This window comes from Penaeus chinensis, chromosome 39, assembly GCF_019202785.1.
Source record: "Penaeus chinensis breed Huanghai No. 1 chromosome 39, ASM1920278v2, whole genome shotgun sequence".
Lineage (NCBI taxonomy): Eukaryota > Metazoa > Arthropoda > Malacostraca > Decapoda > Penaeidae > Penaeus > Penaeus chinensis.
Genome location: NC_061857.1, coordinates 18,079,997 through 18,089,996, shown reverse-complemented (window position 1 = coordinate 18,089,996; position 10,000 = coordinate 18,079,997).

Sequence of the window (10,000 nt, the reverse complement as noted above, 5' to 3'; positions counted from 1 at the left end):
AGATACCCCTCCAGCGGACCCTTACCCAGATGCAGAAATCATGCAAAGCCCATGGGACTCTGTACTCAATTAATAGTCTCTGCTACTGCTAGCCATTTCAATAACCTCTGCTACTGCTAGCCATTCCAATAAACTCTGCTTACTGTACGCCTCAATGGTAAACAAGCAATGTTCTTCTTAGATAGTGGTTCGTCTGTCAGTCTGGTGTCCGCTTCAACTTTGTCAAAGTTTGGTTTAAATCTAGAAATCAAACCTCCTCACTGGTGCTTCTGGTAACAGTCTGAAGGTAATAGGAGAAACCAGGCTGAACATTAAGTTTGATGGGATTTCGCTTCTCCATCCATTTATTGTTACTGAGTCCCATACTGTCCCTGGTGACCTCCTCCTGAGCCATGAGATTCTCTGGAATACAGGTATAATCCGTAATCCTAGGAATAACAGAATTAAGTTTAATTATAATTTACTCTCCCTAGCTAAGCCTTTCTCCATGTGGACTCATCGCAATAATTATGATGCACTCAGGCCCTCTCATAAGTACCACTACAAAGACTCAATTTCTAGCCATGTAACTGGAAAAAATATTCCCCTCAACAAACACCAACCTAACCTCCCCGAACTCCCCAACCCCATGTGCCAGAGAAGCCCTCCTTCTATGCCAAATATGCCTCCCACCTCTCAGGCCTTGGACCAAGATACTCTCGCCGCCCCTTCCCATAATGTCCCCTCTCGTTCTACCCCAGCTACTGCTACAGATTTTGAACTTTTTTCATGGACTATGGGAGATAGTGCATTACACTTTCATGACAAGGAAATTACCACCATGAAATACTCTCGGCTATCCATTCCCCAGATTTTGATGAGGACTCTGAGATCTTGTCTCGCCTCTTCCGGGAATATCCCTCCCTATTGCCTTCTGAGTTTCAACCACTTGGCAAGACTGATCTCCAACATAAGGTTGAACTGGTTTCCAATGCTCAGCCTGTTTATATTCCATCGCATCCCTCATAGCCGACGCTTTGTTCTCAAGAAGGCTACTGCTAACCCAAGTAACTCACCCTGGTCCGCTCCAATGCTACTTGTGCCGAAGAAAAATGGGACAATGAGATTATTTATCGACTACTGACACCTAAACAAATTGACTATTCCTGAACTCTTTCCCATTCCCTCCCTTCGACTGTTATTACAAGACATCGGGACTAACAACAAAGATTTCTCGACTCTCCACTTATCCAAAGGATTTCATCAGTTAACTATGAACCCTGATTCTCAAAAACTAACTGCCTTTTCCACTCTTTTTGGACACTGGGAATTCACACGAATGCCCTTCGGCCTAAGAAACGCCCATTGAGTTTTGAACAATTAATGTCCTTTATCATGAGTGGTCTTGTTGGCAATGATGTACTCATTTACCTCGATGACCTAATAGTGGTTTCAAAAGATATTGCCGAGCATGAAGTAAAGCTCTGGAAGATTTTAAGTTGACAAAGTGATGCTGGATTAAACACTGACCTACAGAAATGCCTTTTTTTTTTTTTTTTTTTTTTTTTTTTACCTCTTCCCTTGAATATCTTTGTCATACCGTAACTTCAGCAGGAATCTCCCCTAATGATGATAAGGTAAAGAGCATAAGTAACTTCCCTGTCCCTAAGGATCAGCATCAGATTAAGATCTTCTTAGGTTTGGCAGGTTTTTACAGACCCTTCATACCCCATTGTGGTTCCATTGCAAGCCCTCTTTCCCAGCTACTTAAAAAGACTCCGACTTTGTTTGCGGCAAGGAACAGAACTTTGCATTTCAATCCCTGAAATCTAAGCTAATTGAGTCGCCAGTGTTGGCATTTCCAGATTTTTCCATAGCTATCATTTTAGCAACTGACGCCTCTAGTGTCGGCATTGGCTCTGCATTTATGCAAGAATTCCAGGGGAAGCTAAAGCCCATTGCTTTTGCGAGTCAGGTCTTAAATATTGCCTAGAAACGTTATTCGACATCTGACAAGGAATTGCTAAACATTATATGGTTACTCAAACATTTTCGAGAAATACTTCTAGAAGTATGAACGGACCATCAGCCAATGACCCATATGTCCTGCAAAGACCCCCATGCTGGATTGGCCAGGCATTTGGATACCTTGCTAGAGTTCAACCCTTTGATTGTGTATACCCCTGGTCCTTGCAATAAGGTTGCAGACGGCTTATCTTGAGCACTTGTGTATTCCCTATTCTCTGATAACCTCACCCCAGGATGCTTTAGATATTAATGACATAAATGAAAAGTAGGGAAATGACAGCTTGTATAAGGACGCCACCAAGAGTCTAGAATCTAACCCCAGCCCCCCTTTACCCCCATGAGACCATCTTCCGGCTAAGGATTTTTACCTGGACGAGTCTGGCCATCTCTTTAGATTGTCCGTGCCCAGGAAGAAACAAAAGCAGACAGATATTTATAGACAGTAGTCCCTGAGTTCCTAGATATTCCCATGAGTCATTAGAGTTTCACAACATGTTAACAGTTGTCGTGTCTGCCCATTATACAAGGGTTCAACCCATCAGCCTGCCCCTGCATTATTGTATGATACCCCTGACTTCCCCTTCCAGAAGGTATCTTGCGATACCATTTCAGGATTTATGATAACCCCCTGGGTTCCTGCTATTCAGTACTGACAATAGACTCCCTTATGAGCCCAACTATGATGACAACTACGCCAAGACACTACTTATCAGACAACAAAAAGCTTTTACATTAGACTTTTAACCTTATCCAGGGACAAGATAAATGGAAACCAACATGAGATAGAAAGGATTAAGACAATTGAAGTTGGAGCATAAAGTCCACAAACTCTCCTATGCCCAAGTTAGCCCCTATCTTCAATGGGCCCTACAGGGTACATCAGTGTCGCAATAAATAAGGCACTTTGCAGGAGCTTAAAGGATGAGTCAAAGACATGGCTCCACTTTGACTAATTGAAGCTTGCTAATAAGTACTTTATTGAGCAGTTCTCTGGTAGCAGAGCATCACCATGACTCCAAGTCCTCTATGCTTGCAGGTGAGTCCCATCCTCTTCCTGTCCCTTCTCGCTGTTAGTGGCTCCCATCTCCCTGGGAATCTACAGATCGTCCCTGGCGCCATTATAGAGGACCTTGGTGTAACCTTCCCTGTCACTAATCATGTAGGGTAGTACTCATCCCTTTATTAAAGTTTCTTCACTTGCCACATTTCACCATGTCAAGCTCACAAAGCTAAAATCATACATATATCATGATAAGATTTTGAATGGTACACAGAGAGAACTTCTCACTCACATACTGAATGCCAAAATAGATGACTTAGGTAAATTCACTACCAGCAATTATTCACGCCTTCGCCCTGGTCTTATAAAAGCACTTGGAAACATTGCACACGCATTTTTTGGTGCCATCGACGAAGACACCCTTAACAGCCGTCTTGTTTCACCATCGCGTTTCTAGTGTGTTTCACCCCCACGTTACAAGTGTGTTTCACCCCCACGTTTCTAGTGTGTTTCACCCCTACGTTACTAATGTGTTTCACCCCCTGCGTTACTAGTGTGTTTTACCCCACCGCGTTACTATTGTGTTTCACACCCGCGCTACTAGTGTGTTTACCCCCCCCCCCCACGTTACTAGTGTGGTTCACCCCCGCGTTAATAGTGTGTTTCACCCCCACGTTGGGGTTACTAGTGTGTTTTACCCCCCCCCCCCCTCATTACTAGTGTGTTTCACCCCTACGTTACTAGTGTGTTTCACTACCGTGTTACTAGTGTGATTTACCCCTCCCCGCGTTACTAGTGTGTTTCACCCCCGCGATACTAGTGTGTTTCACCCCCACGTTATTACTGTGTTTCACCCCCGCGTTACTAGTGTGTTTTACCCCCACGTTACTAGTGTGTTTTACCCCCACGTTACTAGTGTGTTTTACCCCCACGTTACTAGTGTGTTTTACCCCCGCGTTACTAGTGTGTTTTACCCCCCCACGTTACTAGTTTGTTTCACCCCCACGTTACTAGTGTGTTCCCCCCCCCCCCCCGCGTTACTAGTGTGTTTCACCTCCGCGTTACTAGTGTGTTTCACCTTCGCGTTACTAGTGTGTTTTACTTCCCCCCGCGTTACTAGTGTGTTTCACCCCCACGTTACTAGTGTGTTTTACCCCCCCCCCCTCGCGTTACTAGGTTATTTCACCAACACGTTACTTGTGTGTTCTACCCCCCTCCCCGCGTTACTAGTGTGTTTCAACCCCACGTTACTAGTGTGTTTCACCCCCGCGTTACTAGTGTGTTTCACCCCTACGTTACTAGTGTGTTTCACCCCCGCGTTACTAGTGTGTTTCACCCCCGCGTTACTAGTGTGTTTCACCCCCGCGTTACTAGTGTGTTTCAACCCCGCGTTACTAGTCTGTTTCACCCCTACGTTACTAGTGTGTTTCACCCCCGCGTATATATATATATATATATATATATATATACATATACATATATATATATATATATATATATATATATATATATATATATGTATATATATATATATTGACATATTTATTTATCTGTATATATTTATTTATATATATATTTATACATATTTATTTATATATTATATATTATATTTATTTATATATATATATATATATATATATATATATACATTTATTTATTTATAAATATTTATGTATATCTGTATATGTATATATATATATATATATATATATATATATATATATATATTTACTTATTTATAAATATTTTTGCATATCTATATATATATATATATTTAAATGTTATATATTATATTTATTTATATATTTATTTATTTATATGTGTTTGTTTATATATGTTTATATATTTATATATTGTCAGGGTTCGTTTTAAGGAATTAGAGCGGTCAGGTCAACGGAAACGGTCTGTCTCATCGACACACCAGCTAATCCTCCCCACCAGAGTTGCAGTGGCCAGGGTGAGGTCTAGGACCCCTCCTCTGACATACGTTGGCTCTTGGGTGTTGAGGAGAGCGATCTCAGGGAATGTCTCTAGCACGTCGGCTATGAGATAGCCGGCCGCATCCGGTGCCAGCAGGGACCCAGGATAGGGTGGTGTGCATTGAAGTCTCCCCCTATGATCACTCGGTCGTGTGCAGCAGAAGCACAGACCTGGCTGATGTCTAAGCTTCTACAGCCTGGCCGGCTGTACACGTTGTACAGTTTGAAGGGCCTCCCGGCCAGGTGAACCTCGACGGCAAGGGATTCAACATCGTCTCCACAGTGCGATGCATCGGCTTTTGCGGAGCAGGGGATTGTTGCTCTCACAAGGGTGATCAAGCCTCTCTTGCCAGGTGTTCGTGGCAGTGTAGAGACATGATACCCTGAGAAGCGAACAGTGTCCACTGTTAATGTCTCCTGGAGCATGTCAATGTCAATGTTCCTTGATCGCACTACTGCTTGGAGAAAGGCGTTCTTTGCAGAGAAGCTATTGATGTTCCACTGTAGGATGCTTAGGTGGTGTGTCATGATGTTACTCAATGATAGTTACATCAGAGACATCGTCGGAGTCTGACAACTCCATTGCGAGGTCCTCGCTGGTTGAGGGCTCCTCGTCTGTTGTCAGGCTATCCTTGGGTCCACTGGGAGGTGGAGAGCCTTTGGTAGCTCTGACTTTGGTTGGTTTGGCTTTTCTTCCAGGCTTTTTCTTGGCTGGCCTTGCCTGGGCAAGGTCAGCGTGCTCTGGCTGCACAGATTCAGCCTGTTTTGGCTCTGCCTGTGAAGGCATGGCCTGGTTTGGAGTGGGGAGGGGAGTCTCGTCTTGGGTTGAGGATGGGGCTGGCTTTGCTCTAACCAGCTTTCTTCCCTTCAGGGCTGCGACAGTCTTGGTCATTGCCGTCATGGCGACCGAAACTGCCTTCTCGACCTCCTCACTCGACCTCCCCAGGGCTGTTGCTACTGCTGAGACAACAGCAGTCAACAGGAGAGTCATATCGTCCTCGTCAAAGAGGAGATGATCATCTGTTGGGGAGGTTTTTTAGAACCTTTTTTCTTTAGGTTCTTTTTCTGCACCTTTGGCATTGTCGGAAACTCCTTTTTGTTGGAGACATCCGGTGTCGGCTGGGGGGCGGCTTCCTTCCTCTTAGGAGGTCGGGAGGCCTTTTCGCTTTTGTTCCTTCCCCAGACATGGGTGCCTGGGGGGGCAGGAACAAAGTCTGGTCGCTTTTGAGCAACCTCTTGTCGCCTGAGGGCCGCCTTTTTCCTGACAGAGCAAGTCAGGCTCCAGGCGTGAAGCATGGCACAGTTAGGACATTTGGCTGTTGTGTCCCTCTTTTCCTCTTTGTATGCCTTAGGGCATACCTCTGTGTTGTGCCTTGCTACAGACACCACGTTTAGGCTTGGCTGTACAGTTAGCCTGGTGGTGACCGTATTTCTTGCACTTGAAACACCAAAGTGGTTCAGGCACATACGTTCGAAGGTTGTAGGTGCCCCAGTTACCCAGATCAAGGGTAGTGGTTGGGGCACCTTTCATGGTCACCAGGACTTGTCTGTTTGGGAGTCTTCTCCTTCGACATTCGGGAAGCCTGCACGACCTGTGGGTGTGAAGCGATCAGCTCCACATCGTACGAGACTGAGAAACCAAGTAGCACCATCTTGGTTCTCTTTTCCTCGGGATTTAGTGGGGAAAGACTCACTTTCCTTCCATCGGCTAGCTCCTTCGTTTCCCTGAGGAAATTCAGGGTAGCTTGATCTTTGGGCATTATGATTATGCCTTGATCTCGGGCAACCCGGATCGACAGCCGGATTTTCCGTTGCAACTCCAATGCCCTGACCAATTGGTAGGCATTGTCGAAGCCTTCGGGTTTAGCTGGCACAGAGCGATGGAAGGTGCTAGACAGAACACTGAATTCCCGTCCCGCCACTAGAACCGTCTCGAAAGTTAGCTTCTCTCCCTCACTGTGGTGAATCAGCCTTTGGGTGGCTGTTTCTGAGGGATGGAGAAACTTCCTTGAAAGGTGCAGGACTCCTCTTCCCTTACTGAGGTGAAACAGCCTTTGGGTGGCTGTTTCAGAGGGAAGAGGAATTCACTTTGAAAAGGCACAGGTCCTCTCCTTCCTCACTGAGGTGAAACAGCCTTTGGTTGGCTGTCTCAGAGGGAAGAGGGATTCACTTTGAAAAGGTACAGGTTCTCTCCTTCCTCAATGAGGTGAAACAACCTTTGGGTGGTTGCTTCAGAGGGATGAAAGGAACCGCCTGGTAAAAAGTGCAAGAGCTACTTTCCCTCACTGAGGTGAAACAGCCTTTGGGTGGCTGTTTCAGAGGGAAGAGGGATACACTTTGAAAAGGTACAGGTCCTCTCCTTCCTCACTGTGGTGAAACAACCTTTGAGTGGTTGTTTCAGAGGGATAAGAGGAACCTCCTAGAAAAAGTACAAGAGCTCCCTCCCTCACTGATGTGAAGCAGTTGGCCCCTCTAGGCCAACAGCTAAGCCAGGGAGGCCCCTGAGTTCTCAGACGGCTTCCCCGACTGAGAGGGGAGAGCAGGCTGAACCAGCCGTATCAGCTTCTGCCCCCACAAACAAGCCCGAAAGCCGAAAGGGCGGGCCGAAGCGTCCGAGGCCGGAGACCGACTCTGATGAAGAGTCGGGACCCTTTAAACTCTTCCCCCACTTCAAAGTGCCAGCTAAACCCGAAGGCTTCAACAATGCCTACCAATTGGTCAGGGCATTGGAGCTCCAACGGAAAATCCGGCTGTCGATCCGGGTCGCCCTAGATCAGGGCATGATCATAATGCCCAAAGATCAAGCTACCCTGAATTTCCTTAGGGAAACGAAGGAGCTAGCAGACGGGAGAAAAAGTGAGTCTTTCCCCACTAAATCCCGAGAAAAAGAGAACTTGGCTTCTCAGTCTCGTACGATGTGGAGCTGATCGCATCACATCCACAGGTCGTGGAGGCTTCCCGAATGTCGAAGGGGAAGATTTCAACCAGGCAAGTCCTGGTGTCCATGAAAGGTGCCCCAACCACTACCCTTGATCTGGGTAACTGGGGCACCTACAACCTTCGAACGTATGTGCCTGAACTACTTTGGTGTTTCAAGTGCCAGAAGTACGGTCACCACCAGGCTAACTGTACAGCCAAGGCTAAATGTGGTGTCTGTAGCAAGGCACACAACACAGAGGTATGACTTAAGGCATACAAAGAAGAAAAGAAGGACACAACAGCCAAATGTCCCAATTGTGCCAAGAGGCATCACACCTGGAGCCTGACTTGCTCGGTCAGGAAGGAAGCTGCCCCCCAGCCGACACCGGATGTCTCCAACGAAAAGGAGTTCCCGGCTATGCCAAAGGTGCAGAAAAAGATCCTAAGGAAAAAAGGTTCTAAGAGTACCACAACCCCCCCCCCCCCCCAACAGATGATCATCTCTTTGACGATATGACTCTCCTGTTGACTGCTGTTGTCTTAGCAGTAGCAACAGCTCTCGGAAGGTCGAGTGAGGAGGCCGAGAAGGCGGCCGGGAAGGCAGTTTCGGTCGCCATGAGGGCAATGATCCAGACTTTCACAGCCCTGAAGGGAAGAAAACTGGAGAGAGCAAAACCAGCCCCACCCTCACTCCAAGACGAGACTCCCCTCCCCACTCCAACCCAGGCCATGCCTTCACAGGCAGAGCGAAAACAGGCTGAATCTGTGCAGCCAGAGCCAGAGCACGCTGACCTTGCCCAGGCAAGGCCAGCCAAGAAAAAGACACAGAAAAAGCCTGAGAGAAAAGCCAAACTAACGAAAGTCAGAGCTACCAAAGGCTCTCCACCCCTCAGTGGACCCAAGGATAGCCTGACAACAGACGAGGAGCCCTCAACCAGCGAGGACCTCGCAATGGAGTTGTCAGACTCCGACAATGTCTCTGATGTAACTATCACTGAGTAACATCATGACACACCACCTAAGCATCCTACAGTGGAACATCAATGGCTTCTCCACAAGGAACGCCATTCTCCAAGCAGTAGTGCGATCAAGGAACATTGACATTGTCATGCTCAAGGAGTCATTAACAGTGGACACTGTTCGCTTCTCAGGGTATCATGTCTTCACACTGCCACGAACACCTGGCAAGAGAGGCTTGATCACCCTTGTGAGAGCAACTGTAGGCTGTAGAAGCTTAGAAATCAGCCAGGTCTGTGCTTCTGCTGCACACGACCGAGTGATCATACTCCCTGCCTGGCACCGGATGCGGCTGGCTATCACATAGCCAATGTGCTTGAGACATTCCCTGAGATCGCTCTCCTCAATACCCAAGAGCCAACGCATGTCAGAGGAGGGGTCCTAGACCTCACCCTGGCCACTGCAACTCTGGTGGGGAGGATTAGCTGGTGTGTCGATGAGACCGTCACAAGTGACCATTACGGCACTGTAACTACCCTCATGGATGCTGGCCCAGCCGAAATCCCAAGACCGAATCCAAGATGGAAAACAGACAAGGCCAACTGGCAGGCGTTTCAGAACGCCTTGGCCCTCTGTCTGAGATGCAATGATCCCCCACAAAGCGAAAATGTGGAAGTGCTTGAAGCCAGACTTCTTAACGCCATTAATGAAGCAGCCTCACTGACCATACCCAAAACTCGGCCTGGGTCCAGAAGTCACAAAGACGCCTAATACTTCAACGACAAGATCGGGGAGGTCAACCACATGGTGAACATGTGAACTATTCCGAATGCAAAGAACCCCTGACAACTTAGCCCTCCTAAGGGAGGCTGTCATGAATGCCAAGGAAACTGCCAATAGAGTCAGGCAAGAAAAGTGGTTGGAATGGTGTGAGTCCTTCGACTACCAAACCACCCTTTCAGAGCTGTGGCAACGGGTCAGGCGAGCTACCAGCCGCTCAGCCCTGAGGTGCACGCATCAAGACCCCCAAGTGGAGGCAAACAGACTGGCGCACGAGTTCTCTGCAAGAACAAGCAGCAACAGTCCGCCAGCCGAGCTGAGGGCAAGACAAGAGCGTCTACAGCCAGACAGACATGCT